Source organism: Ambystoma mexicanum, chromosome 11 (genome assembly GCF_040938575.1).
Source record: "Ambystoma mexicanum isolate Mex_15411 chromosome 11, UKY_AmexF1_1, whole genome shotgun sequence".
Classification (NCBI taxonomy): Eukaryota; Metazoa; Chordata; class Amphibia; order Caudata; family Ambystomatidae; genus Ambystoma; species Ambystoma mexicanum.
In genome coordinates, this window is record NC_090934.1 from 228,415,923 (window position 1) to 228,433,666 (window position 17,744).

The 17,744-nt window shown below is 44.8% G+C and overlaps 1 protein-coding gene across 1 annotated transcript in view; it reads right to left on the reverse strand.

Annotated features, from left to right (window-relative positions):
• The window catches only part of AHDC1 (AT-hook DNA binding motif containing 1), an 815,872-nt gene that overhangs the window by 68,722 nt on the left and 729,406 nt on the right, over window positions 1-17,744 (reverse strand). The window contains exon 5 of the mRNA XM_069622906.1: window positions 10,902-11,319. The gene's annotated coding sequence lies outside the window, so the exon portion shown is untranslated. The remainder of the gene's footprint in view (window positions 1-10,901; window positions 11,320-17,744) is intronic.

The following is a 17,744-nucleotide window of genomic DNA, read 5'->3' on the forward strand; positions in this document are numbered from 1 at the left end:
TTGTAGGAAACCCAGACCGAACCCCATTCCCTCCATAGATTTGAATAAAAAAGCCCATTCAATTTGATCGAATGCCTTCTCAGCTTCTAGTGATACCAAATGCGCTGGTGTTTGCGTAATAGCCATTTTCTCCAACAGGAGAGAAACCCGACAAATATGGTCATGGGTCTGTCTTTGTGAAATAAATCCTGCCTGGTCGGGTCATATCAGTTTGGTAATAGATTCGACAGTCTAGTCGCTGCGATTTTTGTGTATAGTTTAGCATTTGTGTTAATTAGCGCTATTGGCCCATAGGACCCCATGGACGTCGGATCTTTGCCAGCTTTTGGAAATGCAACTAATTTCGCTGCATTCATTGTGTCTGTGATCAAACCCTTCTTACTGAATGAGTTGAACAATTTGGTTAAGCGTGGTACTACGGTGCTCTGATATGGCTTGTAGAAGCTTGTGGGGAACTCGTCGGGTCCCGGGCCTTTATTTCTTGGTAGTGATCTTATTGCCCCTATCACCTTGTCCGCCTGTATTTTCTCCTCAAGCCTATTCCTCTCGTTGCATGTAATGCTATTTAGTGAGACTGTGCTCACAAATGCCTCTTATTTATCACATGCTAATTTGTCTGACGTGTATAATGTTTTGTAATATTCGCTGAACACCCCCAGAGTCCCCTCATTGGTGGTAACATAGCCCCCTAGACCGTTTTTAATTTCAATACTGTGCAGGACTGGATTTTATCCTTAATTTGTCTGGCTAGCAGTTTATCAACTTTGTTAGCTTTCACATAATAGTGTTGTTTTGTAAATAATAGAGCGTTTTAGAGTGTTTTGTATGATATGTTTCCAATTGACCCTGCGTGTGTTTCAAAGCCCTGCACAGGTTTCTAGCAGGGCCTTTTTCCAACACGGCCAGGATCTCCCGAATTTCTGCCTCCAACTCCTCCTCCCATGCCTGCCTTTGTTCATCTCTTTTTGCTTTCAACGCTATTAAATGTCCCCTCAAGACTGTTCGAAAGCATCCCATACTATTCCCGGTGCCATATCTTGGATGTCATTCTCTTCGAAGTAGGTATCTATTTTGTCCTGTATCAAGGTAGCCAGCATCGGATCTTGAAATCTGCCGGGAACTGCCACTTCCAAACTCCCACCAAGGCCCCTACCGTCTCCATCTGAATTACCAGAGGGGCAAGATCCGAGAGGGAAATGGCTCCCAGTTCTATGTCCTTGACCCTTCCCACTTTAATGGTTGATGCCCACATATAGTCTATCCTCGACATTGACACATGCGCATGTGAATAGTTTGTAAAGCCTTTGGTCTGTTCCTTGAATACTTGCCAAATATCTTGGAGAGCCAATTTGGTAATTTTGCGTTTAAGAAGTTTAGATGGCACCAATACGTGTTGAGTTGCCTGTGAGCTTCTATCTACTAGGCCCTGAGGTCTTCAAACTGTGGGGTGTGCCGCCCGCCTCCCAGGGGGGGCGACAGAGCCCAGCATGAAATGTAAAAAAAAAAAAAATACATTTTTTTTTTTTTTTAGATTGGAGGAAATGGGAAGGGGCAGCTCACATGGTCAGACTGGGCCATACAACAGTCTTAGGCACCAATGAAAAAATGGGCAGCAGTTGCAAATGGATATTCAGTGTTTAGTCACAGACTGTTTGAATAGTACCCAATGGGTTGTTTTTTGTTCAAATGTAAACAAATGGTGATATTTAAAGAATATTTATTCAGCAACAATGGTCAAAAAAGTGGCCCATTTTTACTGGCCTACACTAGCATTTTGCATTTTTGGTAGATCATCGCCCTATTGCCCTATAGGCCAGTCCAAGCCTGCTGGCTCATCCATAATGGGTGAGGGGGCGTCCACCCACTGGCCACCTCACCCATTGTGGAGGAGCCGAGGAGCCAGCCCAGTCAAACACTGAGCACTCCCTCAGCTGCTTTTTCCAGCTGAGGGAGTGCTCCTGGGCTGGCTGAACTGTCAAAGGGAAACTCTGTTTGCCTTTGACAGTTCATTTCCCCAGCCGCACATGATCACTGAGCTATGCAACACTGGGGGTGTTTTGCTTCGCCAGCCTTGCATAGCTCATTGGACATGCTAGCTGGGGCACTGCATATATGTATGTGCGAGGGGGTGCTCCTGTGCCTCCTCACACATACGGCAGAGCAACCTGGAGCGGGGCATTTTAGCAACCAGGCGAGGTACGTTTATGGCAATTTATTTTCTATTTAAATGTGTATGGATGTGTGTATGCTTGTGTTATGGGACTGTGGTGGTAGCAGGATGGGCGGCGGCACTGGGATAGTGATGGTAGTAGGGTGGGGAGAGCCCAGGGTCTGTACTGGGAGTAGGGTGCGGTGACGGCACGCAAAAGTTCATAGCGATTTCTACATACTGTCCACCTGGCACTTTTGGGGGGGCCCAGCCTGCACAAACTTTGCTCAGGGGGGGCCCAGGCCAAAAAAGTTTGAAGACCACTGTACTAGGGGGACCCATGCCATATTAAAATCTCTGGTCAGAAAAATGTCTCCTTTGGCGAAGTCTTCAAGTTGAGACAGCACTGCCTTCAGATAACCATCCTGACCTTTGTTGGGGGCATAAAGCATAGCTAATGTGTACTTTTGGGACCCCAAAATGACATTAAGAAAGAGTGAATGTGCCGTTGGGTCTGCTCTACTCTCAAGGACTTTCACCGCCAATCTCCTGCTAAGGGCAATGAGAACCCCAGCTCTTGTCAACCACATTTGCTTGATAGAGATAAGGGTAGCCCGTTAACCTGAGTTTCCCGCTTATCTTGTTTCCTAATATCCGTTTCTTGGAACATCAGGATATCTGGTAGCACTCCTTTTAAGGACCCCTCTATTTTCTTCTTTTTAGCTGGGGAGTTCATCCCCCTGATATTGTGGGATAATATCTTAATATTCATAATTGTTTTTACCATGATCTTTTGTGTCCCGTCAACCCCACTGCCCCCTCCTTGTTGATAAGCATGAATGCCGTTCCTCAGATTTATGTAAATGACCTTGTATCTTAAGCCCCCCCAACCAAACCAACCACAACCCCCCCCTTGTTCCCCAACATCCCTCTGTCCCTGGGGAGCGCCATTGTTTCTATGAGTGCCCGGGCGGCGCACCCAATGCCACTGGCCCCCTATCCAACCCAGAGATACCACGTGGGGATTCCTAAACCCCACTATGAGATTCCAAATGACCGACCACTACTTGTGGTCCCCTAAGGCCACTGTCTTACTTGAGTCGTGTGTCCTCTTCGCTCCGGGGTACAAGTTTAATCTTTGCTGTCCACAATCCCAGTTGCATCTCGAATAGATTCCGTAATCCATGGATCGGAATTAGATCACTTCCTTCTGTCTCTGTTTGATGTCGTTTTCCGTTCCCATGGTTTTCAACCTTTTCTTTGCAACCAGTCTGCCTTTCTTGTGCTGCTAGAAGACTCTCTTTCTGGAATCTGCAAGATGTTCATTCCCTCCTCACATGTGGTAATTCGATATTGCTGGTCTTCCCAGCTAAATAGCAATCTGAATGGGAATGTCCATTTATATCTCACTTGCTTTTGTGTGAGGAGCCGTACTACCGGGCCCATTGTTCTTCTCTTTTGTACTGTTACCGGTGCTAGGTCCTGGTATAATTGAACTTTTGAGCCGTTGATATTTATCGCCCCCGATGTTCTACCTGCTCTCAAAATCGCTTCCTTTTGGGTGTAAGACATTAATGCTGCCAAAACATCTCTTGGGCACATACCCGGCACTGACCGTCATTGGCCGACACTGTGGATACGATCTATGTTCATTGTTTCATCTTTCCCCTCTGGGAGGAGGTCTGCAAACAGTTGTTGTGCTGTAGTTCTTTAGTCTACATCTTCCGCTGATTCAGCCAAGTTTTTGATCAGTATTTTGGATCTGCGAAAGCGGTTCTCCAAATCTTTGCACTTTATCTCCAAATTATGCGATCTATGTTCATTGTTTCATCTTTCTCCTCTGGGAGGAGGTCTGCAAACAGTTGTTGTGCTGTAGTTCTTTAGTTTACATCTTCCAATGATTCAGCCAAGTTTTTGATCAGTATTTTGGATCTGCGAAAGCACTGTATCTCCAAATTATGCGATTAGAAGTTCCAGCGCTTCGTCATTCATTGTTGTATCTTCTGATATATCCTGTACCGCTCTTTCAACCGTGTCCACCGTCTCATCCAGTTTTGCAACTTTGACCTTCACCCCTTGGAGCGACTGCTTCAATTCGGTTTTTAACAAGGAGAATTGCACCTGGAACGTTACCATAAATTGCTCCGGGAATTCTTTAAAGCAATTTTGAAAGTCCTCTTTTTGCATTAACAAGTTCAGAGTTTCTTCGCTCGTTTGTTGGGTTCTTCCGTCCCCTCAGAGGTGTGAACCGGAGTTCCTGGAGACCACAATTTTCTGATGCTGCAGTCCTTATTTCTTTTCAAAGTTCTCTCACCCCCGTAGGTGCCTTCCTCTTACTTTTGGACATGGGGGTGATGTGATTGCCCAATATCGAGTGCATAGCCTTCAAATTCCTTCTTTTGGGTCATCCCCGTCTGTGTTTAACTTGTCCCTTGTGAAACATGTTGCTAGATGGGTGAGTTCACAAGGCGAATGTGGGAATATTGCTCCACCATCGGTGGGGGGTGGAGAGAGGGAGTCTTTGATCTTGTGTTAGCTGCTTCTTTCTCCTATATATCATACTGGTTAAGCACTTGCTTTTACCCTCCATGTCTTCTTGATATGCCCCGTTGCTGGGTGGTTGTCTGTTACCCCTGGGTCCTCTCGGATGCGGCCAACTTCTATTCACCGCCACTTCCGATGTGACTGGGGTTACTGACTCTGCAGAGTTTTATATCTTTAAGCCCTCAGTCTATTCCCCCTGCTGGAGTTCACAGCTATTATAGGGAGACGCCCAAGTGGATTTAACTCTTTGTTGCAGCCTGCAGACATGTGAAGGTCAATGTAGCACTGATCACAGATTTAATTGTGCTGGGGGCCTTACCGTAACAAGCAATCACCATTATCAATGGGGGTTTAATGCTTACTTGAAGTAGTGGTGAACATGCGCCCTTTCTGCGCCTTTTGTGTGCGCAGCTTTTTCCCCTTCGTTTCCTCTGCACGTGTAAGCTGTGTGCTTCGCCTGGGTGTGTGGGGGGGTCTGCTCAGTGAATCTCCATGTCCGAGGGGCGTGGAGAGCACCTCTGTTGTTTTTGCTTCCTCTGGATCAGTGTGCCCACGGGGGTTCACTAGGCATTCCACAGGAACCAAATATGCTGGAAACTTCCCGTTGAATAATGTCCTGTTTCCCGATTGAAGGCGTGCCGGAGATTCTCCTCTGAATCGTTGGGCAATGTCCTGCTCCACATTCGAGGCACGTAGGAGATCTTCCTCCAAATCATGGAAGATCAGTGCATATCACATTTGCCGGGGTTGCTGACTTATGTTGCGCTGTATTTCTTCCTTAATGCAGTGCTGTTTCGCCCGACTATCTTCGTTATTTAGGACACCTGCATGCTAACATTTGCTTTTTTGTTAGGCCCAGCAGGGACAGAGCAGTTCACACACACCCTGCTCCGTCAGCCACCATTTTGGAATCGCTACTTGTCTTTGTGACTTAATTCACGGTTAAAACGGTGTGACACGCTCAGAGAATGAGAACCGGTCGACTGCTATGCTGTTCTACTGTGATCCCTGTCATTTTGTTTGATAATAAAGACAGTAAACTTTTCTATATGGTTGAGTCTTCCGCTCTTGTGGCAGGGATTTTGTTGGGGCACAAGTACTGTCTTGCTGGTAATCGGGGTTGATGTTACAAGTGCCCCTGCCACCCCTTTACAAGTTATCTTCTTGGCACGGGAGTAAACCAAAGGGATACGCCGCTACATTGTGAGACTGGGGCACGCACCATATGAGAGAAAAGTAACGAAGAATAAGAGGCTCTGCGGCCCTTTGAGAGAAAGACAGTCCATGAGAGGACAGTGCTTGGCAGGAGAGTAAACCAAGCCGTTCAGAATATTGCGAGTCTGGGGCCCGCACCCAATCGAGAGGTTGAGAATAAGCGGGTCAAGAACCCGGAAACTGAAATTGACTAATTAGAAAGAATCCTAAGCTTGGTGGGGAAGTGTGCCAAGTTGGTAGGTTAAAGAACTGTGAATCTGAAATGCATACCTTTGTGAAATGCCCAGTGACATTCACCTAAGAGGATAAGGGGCTTAGGAGCCCAAAAGGAAGATAATTAAAATAAGAAGTAAAGGGGAAAGACGCACAACCCTAGCCTTAGAGTCTTATATTTGTGAACATTGTTTAGTTCATCAGTTTTGATTAACCGAGAGACTTGGAACTTTTCTGTTGGGTGGAACTCCCATGAACACTTTGCTTTGGGAAGTGAGCATCCTTGAAAAGTTGATTTCAGTTATTAGAGGTAGGCCTTTGAGACACAACAGTGACAGACTTTTTCGTTTTTTTACATCCTGACCATTTCATTCGTTTTCTTTGAGGCAGGGAAAACCCTCTTAGCGTTTGGGATATAGAGGCATTTTTCCACACCTTTGTTGATCAGTAAAAGTTTGTATCCAAAAACATGCCACCATTGTGTCTGAGCCTTACTTCTGCACCCTTAGAAAGGCTTAAAGCAAAGATTTGATAAGCAAGAGTTCAGCCATCGCCTAGTAAGTAGGAGCTCTGGGGAACAAGAAGCTAGTACATTGCAGGTCATTAACCGATCATCCATACAAGATGCAAACTATTATGGCTAGAGAAATAGATAAACGTTGCATACACAGCACTAGTATTTCTGGTGCTTATTTCTCTTTATAATCAATTGCTAGGTATATTCCACTATCCAGTGGTTGGTCCAGAGTATTACAAGTTGTTTACTTCCAAAGTAAAAGATAGCTGTTGATGGATCATAATGGGGATGTATTGCCTGGAGAGCTAGAACACTTTACCTTGATAGAAAGCTGGAGCTCTACCCGTGTATAGTTCTGCCACCCAGGAATTTATTTTCCTGGGTTGAACAAGACTCAATATGGGCCCATTGATTGACAAACCCAATTGGTGAAGAAGTATGTATGTTCATAGCACTATTTGGCACTGTCCCCTGTTATAAGGCAGTCTAAATATGGGTGGACATTTATACCCGGCACGTACAGATCTGCAGTCGGCACTGACAGCACTTTTGTGATGGCTCCGGGTGACAATGTTATCCCAAAAGTACTTTGAACTGACTACCAGTTCAAAGTACTTTTGGGATAACATTATTAAGACAACGTAAGTTTCCGTCCTTGATTCAGATAAATGGTCTGCGTTTCTGTAACATGGAAACATGAAAGTACGCATCTCTCATGTCCAGAGTTGCCATGAAGTCTCTTCCTTGCAGTTAAGTGTATCCCTTTTTGAAGTGTTGGCATTCGGAACATTTAGTCTTCGACAAACTTGTTTGCCAGGCGTAGGTAGAGACCTGGTTGCATTTTTAAATCCTTTTTGGGCACAAAAAATGTATGTGGTGTATATTCCTCTATTTATTTTGTGTTAAGGAAGCTCCTCTACATCACCCTTTTCAAGGAGAGCCGATACCCTAATAGAATTTCTGGTTTTGGATGGCCCTGTTTTGGTGACATCATGTAAGGTGGCATATGGAAGTACACACAATCTTCTTGGTGCACTGTGTCTAACAGCCATTGATTGGTTGCTATTGCCTCTCATTTGTGGGCCAAAAGCTATATCGTCCCCCCCAACCAGGAGTGGAATCGCCACTTGCGCATTCTCGTTCTTGCCTCTAGTGGTGATACTGACCTTGAGTCCAGGTGCTTTTGGTGATTTGGACATTGGCATAAGGCTGTTGGAACAAATGTGTATGCTGTGACCCATATTCCCTTTCCGGTGCTGGACGAGTATCTCCTTGCATTCAATCAGAGGTCCAAGAGACTTAAAGGTTTGATTCTCTTTCTTAGCCTTTTCTAAGGCTTTATCTACTGCCTTCCCCAAAAGATGCTCATCTATTGGCTTGAGATTCTGGTTTAAACTCTAACTCCTAAGCATGAGTACCTCTTCAGAACTTCTGCATTGGCTGCTTAGCATCCAGCTGTCCAGCGGTGCTTTTGATGTTAGCGTTCACTGCTAACTGTCCCCCTCTTGTTTGTGCAAAGTCGGAAATGTCCTTCAGTAGAGCTTGCATGTAAGCCATTTGGCACGCCCATACCTTGCAGCCAGCACAGTTAGGTTAGCAATATGCATATTCCATGCTGCAGCTGTGGTCATCTTTTTCCCTCACTGTGTAAATCCATGTAGATTTTGTTGGGGCTCAGCCACAGATGCTAGCGTCTCTAAGCATTTTCGGGTGTTGTAATTACCAGTGTGTCTCATTTTATTGATCTGTGCATTCGCGAACATGATTTTAGCAGCAGTCTCCATAGTGAGCAACAGTGATTTCATGACTGGAACACATTGTCCCATTGGCCTAAACTCATCCAGTGTCTCCTCTGAAATATTTGTCTTTCTGCTGGTCTTGGATTTTAATCTGAGTGATAAAGGAGCACTGATCTTCTGTTGGGGAAGGTTCTGGATTCTCAGAAGAATCCACAGAGTATTCCTTTAGTTCTTTCTCCTCGTGTTGCACATTTTCCTCTTCTTCATGGCCTGCAGCGTCTAACCCCTCTGTTATCAGATTGTCTGGGTGGGTTTATTCCACCTTGGATACCTTTAAGGATGGTTTATCTTTACCCTCATGGTTTATCCTATACTTAGTCACCGCCAAGGAGCACCAATTTTCCATGTGATATATAGTCCTGACAAAAGAGCAAATGAAGTGTTCCTTCTTACACTCCCGCCCGAAACACGCAATGGATTGCTCAATAGCTTGTCCTGGTGGGGCTTGGACAATTAAGGTATGAAATATATTACTCTATTTCCTCTCCTCTTAAGTCATATTTTTCTCCTTCATAGATAAACGCAGACTCTCGTATTCCCCTACTATGTAGAGCGCAAGAGAGTGACTGTTTTGGTGTATACCAGCAGATTTGGTGCCAGCATATATTTAAAAGCCGATTTGAAAATGGACATAAAAGGACAGGTGTTTGTGTGATCGGAATCAAGGAAGATTGTGACACCACTTTGAGTGGATTTGCATCTTTTGTTGCAATCTTGTATTTTCAAAATGGCAGCCTCATTGCTTTGTTGTCTATGTTTCCCCTGAGGTTGCTAGGGTGTCATTGGTGAGGACGTATAGCTCAAGTGCAAAGCGTTTGTCTTGGAAGCAAGACAACGCAGCGCAACACAGGTTCTTATCCTGAGTTTAGAGCCCACTTGCTGGAATTAAGCGCGTTATAAAACAATTGTAATGATGTGCTTCGAAGCATAGTTGCTCTGTGCCGTGTTTCTATGCACTAACAGTTTTATGTGTAATACTGTCATGCGCCTTTCTTATAATGCCCTTTCTTATGGCCGAGAGAGGTCTACGTGCTTGTGAGGAGAATTGGCTTTGTGCCGATACCATTTGTAGTTGTCGACATTTTGTTGGGTGCTATTGTCACCCCAGCGTTTTGCATGTCACGTGAAGGGTTCTGAGCTTCCTTTGTAGTGAAATGTTTGAAGAAACCTCTGAAGTTCCTTTTTATTTTGGAGTCTGCAGTGAAATGTCCTCATGCTCTAAATCATCTCGCACCCCTGCGATTCCACCTCGGCTATATCAGGTGCCCCTTCTTTGGTGCATTCTTCTTTTCGTCCACCAGCATACACAGTCCAGCATAGCCGTTTCCAACTATGGTGTCTTTGGCTTGACATTTTTGCAAGCCGCACAAGCCTTTTATTTTGCAACTATGGCAAAACCTGAATGTAATGTTCTCCACATTTTAAATTCACATATCAAGTCATTCTTATACAAGATTTGTCCCTCATGCTGTGTTTTGGGGAATCAGGACAGTTTTGACAAATATCTTCTACGGGGTTCTTAATGCATCTTTGGACAAATACACAGGAATGCTTGTATGGCATCAGTTGGCCTGGTGAGCTCAAATCAGCTCCCAGTAGTTGTTAGTACCAATTTAAATAGGCTCTTCTCTGCAAAAACACGAGCTAAATAGATCCCAGCAATTTCGATCCCTCCACTATGGCACTCTATACTTTGTGCTTCACATTTGCAATCCTTTCATTTAGTATTAACATACTTAGTCACCGTCGGGAGCACAGATTTTTCATATGCAATAGTTGCCTGAAAAAACAGCAAATAGAGTAACTTCTGATGCTGCCACCAGACATGTGCCCTCCAGCTAATCCTAATAGACCTGTCCGAGGAATGAAAGGAAGACTCGTGTAAAATTGGGTCTGCATGTTGGGTGCCACTCTGGAAGAACTTGAACCTGCCCACGAGGTCGCAAAAGTGTCATTACTACTACAACCCCCCTAAAATATCTTCCAGTTCAAAACATTGTTTTACTGTTAGCAGATCATCAGACTCCCAAGCCAACTCTGCTTATCCACATCACTGGTCTGCAAACTGTTATGCCCGCTGGACAAACCACTTATACTGGACCCATGCCACAATGTACAACTAACATGTGGAATAATTGACTAATCTTTCCTGGACATTTGGGGTATACACACACAATGTGCCTAAAAGGAACATCATCCAAAGCCAAGCCTCGCCATCATGGATTCGGACACTGTTACTTCTCTAAAGCAAAAAGGAAAGGAGGGGTTGCATGAACAGTTTTTCAGACTTTCAAATAACTGGGTGCATCCTGTTTGAGGGCTCTACACAACATGACATTTCACCCTTACCTGCACAACTATACAGGCAAAACAAATCAAGTTAGCTATATATCTTTTTACATTTCTGCACACCGAGTTAAGAAAAAATCGGACTATCATAGCATGTAAAACGTAGTGAACTTACCAATGAAAGACTGACCAGTCTTCTTCCACATTCAACAGTTTTACTCGGATTGCACAGAAAAACAAAAATATGTAAAAAACTGAGGAGAGGGAAAGGAGGAGGGAAACATCCATATTCCAGTCTTCTGCAAAGTATGACTTTTAGTTCACGGATTGTTTTAAAAAATAAAAACAGTTCCGCTGCCCCACGCACGCTGACATGCTGCAGTCCTCCACGATTGTCTTTCTGCTTTAAATCCACAGTTGACGGCACGTCACGGTCCAAAAGCACTCCGTGTTGCTCTTATAGAGATATATATATTTATATATATATATATATTTATATATATTAAAAAAAAGTTTTCTGCTTTAAAAAAAATCCTCGATTTCCATTCTCAACTTTTCAAAGTGATCCCCAAAAAGTGCTGGATATATCAACTCTGGAAAGAGAAGAAAAAACATTACTCTACTACCGAGATATCGATACGATGAGACATTTGTCACACCCCACGAAACCCAAACCTTCCCCCATGGTGTTGGTGTCACAGACAAAGGTATAGCTTCTGTGCTCATTGCATGAATAAAGCTTTACCACTAAGAAATAAATACCCATCTGTACACAGCTTTTCCCATGATGGAAATCTTCTTCAGGATTTTGGAAATAGGCACTCGTAAAACCTTCGTAAAACATTTTGAGAGGGTGGGGATCTGCAACTTGCAGTTCTACATTTGTTTTGGACTAAGACGCCTACGATTCTTCACCATTGACATGGCTGGCTAGGGTTGATGGGAGTTGTAGTCCAACATGTGGAAATCCAAGAATTGCGGATCCCTGTCCTATATGATAACTGATTGGTTGCACTACCATGCACTCCTGGGGTGACCAGGAGGGCATCATATGCTTATTTGGAGCAGAATAATCATGCGAATATATAAGATTTCCTCAATTGAAAAGCACTTCTATGTGAACACATTTCTTCTCCCACATTCTTGTATATGTATGCATATTGTTATGTTTTTGGAATTTGTTTTATTCTGCCGAACAGCTGTTACCCCTCAAGCAAAAGTTACATTAAGTAGTGTGAGCAAGTCCCATATTTGAGGTTGGCTAATGGGAAGAGAAGGACCCTGGTGGCTTGGGGAGACCACCCGTTGCGTTTTGTCAACACTTAATGTGGTAGACGGTCTATCCTAGAGGGCCTCTCCTATGTAGGTTCCGATAACCTCTCCCGCAAAAAAGGAAGAAGTACTTTATTACCCAAAGGTTGTAGCACACAAGCTCAAAGCATTAAATGAAATGAGCACTATGCGTGCGCTGCAGTGCAGACTACAACTACCACAATAAATTAGCTGAACCCTGACTGGCCAGGGCCAAACTACACAGATCAATCCTTGAACTAGCCTAAAAAGACTGCAAATGCCTCGAGCTAAGCAATGATCAAACCCGTTAGCACACAGTGTAGTGTGTGAAAAGGGGTTGGGTCTTTGAGTAGGTGGGTGAGTTTGGAAACAGAGTGAAGGTGAGAGTTTTGATAAAGGGGAGAAGAGGCATGAGTCTGTGACAGATAGTGGGAAGCACAAAAGAGCCAAAACAACAGTGAATTTCTCAAGAAATTAACATTTATGTCCCCAACCAAAACAGATGAAGGATTGTTCATAATGAACCATGAACACAGAAATGGTTGCTTACAAAGACTTATAAGTTGGGTGGTGTGGTAAAAAGCATCAGTAATACTGTATACCGCCGCATTACTGCACCACCAAACTATGAATTTAGCAGAGCTGGAGGTAAATCTGCAACCTTTCGGTGGAATTACTGTGCCAGTAATTCCGCAAAAAACACCCATGAAGTCCTATGTACTCCAATTAAATGGGGACTAACAACGCAACCACCACGTCTAATCCGGCAGTAAAACCACTGGACCATGTGACGGTAACGGTATAACAGTTATGTGGTTTTCAGTGGATTTACCACTAAAATACCACCACACTCATAAAGAGGCTATTATTTGGGCTGATCCTGGCCCCGCTCTAATGTCCAATAGAACAACCTGACCCGTTCCTTAGTGTTGTGTGTTTTCAGAGTTACTGTCCCCTCTTTGAGAGTCCATGGTAAGGGTCTTCAAAGACCAACAATTAGGGACTTGGCAGAGCCTTAAGCGCTCTTCCAGATGTTTCAGAAATAGAGGTTTCTCAAAGTGGTCCACTCTCCTAGGACTTCCGTGATGGGCTTGGGGCGTTTGGTCTTAGTGGACCAGCTGTTACAGGGTCCTGGTCCCTAGGACACTCTCCTTCTTACTACTCCAGGTGTAGATTCAGTGTCCTGCACCCTCCCGCACCTCCTTCCACCTTTGTAGCCAGACATGACAAGTCTTGGTCTGCTGGAACCTCCCTCATCTCTCTGGCTAATAAGGAGGCCTGCTCTCCTCCCACCTCCTAAGGCCGTGTAACTATCGCTCCATCTGGCTTCTTGCCATTCTCTCTATAGGATAATGATTCTAACTTTTTCCAATCTCTCAGACATCTCTCCAGATAAGAACAAATCTTCCTCCAACCTCCACACTCTCCAAACCCTCAGTAGTTTTCTCTCCATGCGTTAACAATTTACAGTGTTACTTCCTCTCTCCAGCCTCCAACACACTCCACCCAGCTCTCGCCTCAACTGAGCTCTATTTCACCAAGCCCTTTTAAACACCTTCCTCTAGCTACTTATCCAACAAACCACACTGACTGAGCAAGTTGTCCTTTATAGTCAGGTCTCCACTCCTCTTGGATGGTACTTTGAGGTATGTATTACACCTGTGCATTGTGGGCTGGGCTGGTCTATGACTTGGCCAAGTGCCTTTGGCCAGATAAACTGAAAGGGGCCTGGCCTGAGCTTATGTTGGATTTTAAAACTACCCTAGAGGTGTGTGTGGTCTCATTTTCTCCCCTTTGGGGTCCTACTGACATTGCCCGTTTTGAACTGGGCACCTCTGATTTTCCAGTGGGTAAAGTCAGAAAAGCCTTTTTGGGTAAGCTGGGGAAGCTGTTTGGTGCTAAAGTACCATTTTTGTTGCGGTGAAAGTATAATTGTGTACTCTCAATGATACTAGGAAGAAAAGGAGAACAAAGTTTGGTTTGTCCCTCTTGTGAACAATGCGCATATGCTTACCTTTATTCTGTTCAAGTGTTAAGGGCAACTTTGTATCTGTGTGAGTATGTGCTAATCTGACTCATGCTCTTAAATGTTTCCTTCAGCAGTGGTGGTGAAGAAAGACATTATTTCTACACTCGCCAGTGAATCCAGAATGTTGTCAGTCTGTTCTTAAAGGAAAGTACATTACCTCTTATGCTGGGGGTTTGAGTCTTGCTCGGGTGTTTTAAGGGCTCTCTAGGTGTACCAATACTGGGTTTGGACGGGACCCTCTTTATATGGTGGTTTTTGGGGTTTATTCCTATGACTGCCTCCTGCGGGGACCTACTGGGGGTGACCCGGGAATCCAAAGCATACCTCCTCCATTCCAGCAACCATTAGCCACCCCCTTGCATCATCCCACTGTCAGTCCCCAGGAAAAACCAGAAGGAAGTAGAAAAGACAGATACAGTTAACAGAAGGTTAGAGAAAGGAGAACAGCGAGACAAGGGTAGACTAGCAGGGAATGATCAGCAGAAAAATACAAGGATGGATACAAGAAGGAGGGAAGGAAGCAGGAAATCAGCAGGTAGGAGGAGGAGAAAGGCCCTGGAAAGGAAGGATGTGGAGGAGGGAGAGAGCAGGAAGTGGAAGGTACACAGGAGTGTGGAGAGTAGTTGGAGGAGGGAAGAAAAGAGTACCATTAACAGGAGGGCAATGGAGGTAGCAGAGGAAAAGGTTCCTAGAAGCAGATGCACAGGTGGAGGTAATGATCAAAGAATGTACCATTGTGTGGAGAAGCCGATAAGGTGATGAGAGAGTATGTAAGGCAACTTAGGCCATTGGAGTTACCCACAATGCCTTGGGAATATGTTGCCTTAGACATACTGGGGCCCATTGATGGTGAAAGTGGAAGAAAAAAAGTATGTCATAGTAATGATTGATCTTTATTCCAAATGGGTGGATGGAGGAGTTTTTAGAAGGTGTGGGAATAGCACATCACAAGACATCATTGCACCATCCTGAGGCCAAAGGGGCGGTTGAGAGATTTAACCGAACCCTGATGCATGGTATCAAAACGGCTCTGGTGGCAGGAATTGGGAAGTTAGTGAGAAAGAGTATCCGCATACAGGTTGGCTCAACATGCCACCACAGGGATGAGACAGTTTGAGGTGTTGAGAAGGACACCTCACACGTCCATCTGTCTGCCATGGTTAGGGAGATCTGGATACGTGGAGTGGAATCAACAAGGGTTGAGAAAAAAGGTGGAGTGGAAGACTGAGGACATGAAGAGGTATGATGAACTGAGATGGGAGAGGAAGTGTGAGGTGTCATAAGGAGAGAGTGTGGGTGAGAAAGCCTGGTGTAGTGAAGAAGGGTCTGAGGAGATACTGGGGACCACAGCAAGTCAAGAAGGTCCTTAACAATGCAGTGTTGTTGGATGATGGCAGAGTGGAACAAATTGAGGGTTGCAAAGGGGGGGGCAGTGCAGACCTTCCATGCACTGGGAGGAGGTGACCAGGGGTTTATGTGCGGGGACTTGTGTTATCTAGTGTTTATGTATAAAGTTGTTGTGTATAAAGAATTTCCATCACCTCAGTGATGGAGCAAACGTGTTTATAGTTGAAGAGAGTTCTGAGAATGGTGACAAGAGCAGTTGCTTGAGGGAGGAAGGACGACTGGTTGGGTGGTGAAGATGGGGGCTTGTTGTACCCACTATTTCTTTTGGACCTTGCTGAATACACTCCTGTTATAACATATCAAGTGGGCGGCTTAACTTCATATCAGTAACCTCTAAAACCTCCTTAACTCTTGGCAGTGAATGACTATCTTTGAAGGCTCGAAGACCCGGTTATGCAGGGGGCTTGGTTAGAGCCACTAAAGACTTCGCCATATGCATGGTGTTCGGGCTGAATAGTTCCACCCCATCGAACAGCAGATCCATAATTAGCGCCTGCACGCCATACCCCTGACAGCTGCGTCAAGGTGCTGTTAGGAGACCTCCATGAGGTCTTGATATCCCTCGAGTCTCTGCCAAACTGGAGCAGAATTCTGCTTGAAATTCAGGTGGCTGGAGAGAGTCGTAATCACCTAACTCTTTCCAGAACTCGAGGTTGGCCGCTGCCATAATTGCTTCCACATTGGTCTACATGAAGCTAACGGCAGCGTTTTGATAGATTTTCTTCGGGGTGAGATCTAAGAGGCGTTCCTCAAGCATCAGAACATTTTGCAAGGAAGAAGAAACGGTCTGACTCTTGCCAAAGGGAGTAGCCTCTGCCACTAGTGAGCTGGGGGATGGCTCATGCTGCACAGCTTTTCTGCTGGCAGGGATCTGTACCTTATGCCCACCCTCTTTCCGATTGGTTGAACTGAAGCAGGTTTCTGCCAAATCTTAATGACTTCCAGCACCGCATCAGAATGAAAGTTTATGCTGATTTCTCCATGCCTTTCCTCGATCAGACTGATGAAAGGACTCATTGGCCAGTTTGTGAACTTTCTTATACTGGAATCCCAAGGTAGTCCATAAGCCCCTTTATCGTGCCATGGTATACTTTAAGTGACATGGGCACTTCCTCAGTGTCTTCTGACATGCCATCATGGTCGTCCACTGTGCCATAATTTGGGGGACGAGGAGGAAGAGGTGGTAAAAGAGGAGTAGAGTCTTTTGGGAGCGAGGAGGAATGGGCACCATGGGTTGAAAGCCTGTGCACCTCCCCCCCGCTGCTGGAGGAGGCAAAGGTGCCTCTGTTCTCACTATCTGAAGAACTGCAGGTTGGTTTTGACGATCCACTGGCTGAGGATTGGGAACCAGCACCTCTTTTTATGAGGGTTTTAAAGTACTGCCTTATGGCTCTAAAGAGCATTAACTCCTGTTAACTCCTGAAACCTGTCGGAGAACCAGTCTTCTCTTTAAAGTCCTTGAGTGGAAGTCCCTGATGAGGATCTCGGGGCCCAGATGCTAGTGGGTAAAGAGCGGAATAACAGTATATCCCCTCAAACTGGGTGACCATTCTACCCGAGGAGAAAAGAAAAGGGCGGTAGCCCAGAAGCACCGGAGGGTAGCAGCGGCAGAGGAAGAAATATCTGTCTGTCCCTTGGTGTATACTCGAATGTGAACAATTATGTGTAGCAGTGCACAGCAAAGTAAACCAAAAACAGCTTTCATAAAGATACAAAAACACTTGGGTTCAGGTGAGGTACCACAACCCTGACACAGTCTCAAAATCTAACACAAGTATATGGTGTCCAATCACAGGACACTCCTGTACCCCACACAACGTAATGCTGTACACAGAGCTAGAAATATAGTTTCACAAATAATTCTGTCCAATGCTTGCTATTCACATAAATTATCGGATAAAAGTCATATAAAGTTGCTGAAGCTTCTTTATTTTACAATGTTTGTTGCTCTATGCGTTTCAGGGACACTCCCCCTTCTTCAGGAACAAAACTGTGAATAAAATCCTATAAATTTATTTTAGACTGATGTATTTCACTCCATTATTTTGACAAGCTCAAAGCCTGGCCAGCAAACTGTACCACCTTGGTCCTAAGTGTATATTTATACAACATTTTGTGTAGTAATTATGGTCCCAACGTGAAAGAAAAAAGGGCTATGATGACCCTCCACCAATCCACATAGTCCAAATTTGTACTTCAACATGCAGTCAAATATCCTATAGTAATCGAATAGAACACAGATGTGAATACAAGAGGTGAACTACCCCCTAGTCCACACCAAGTCTTTCA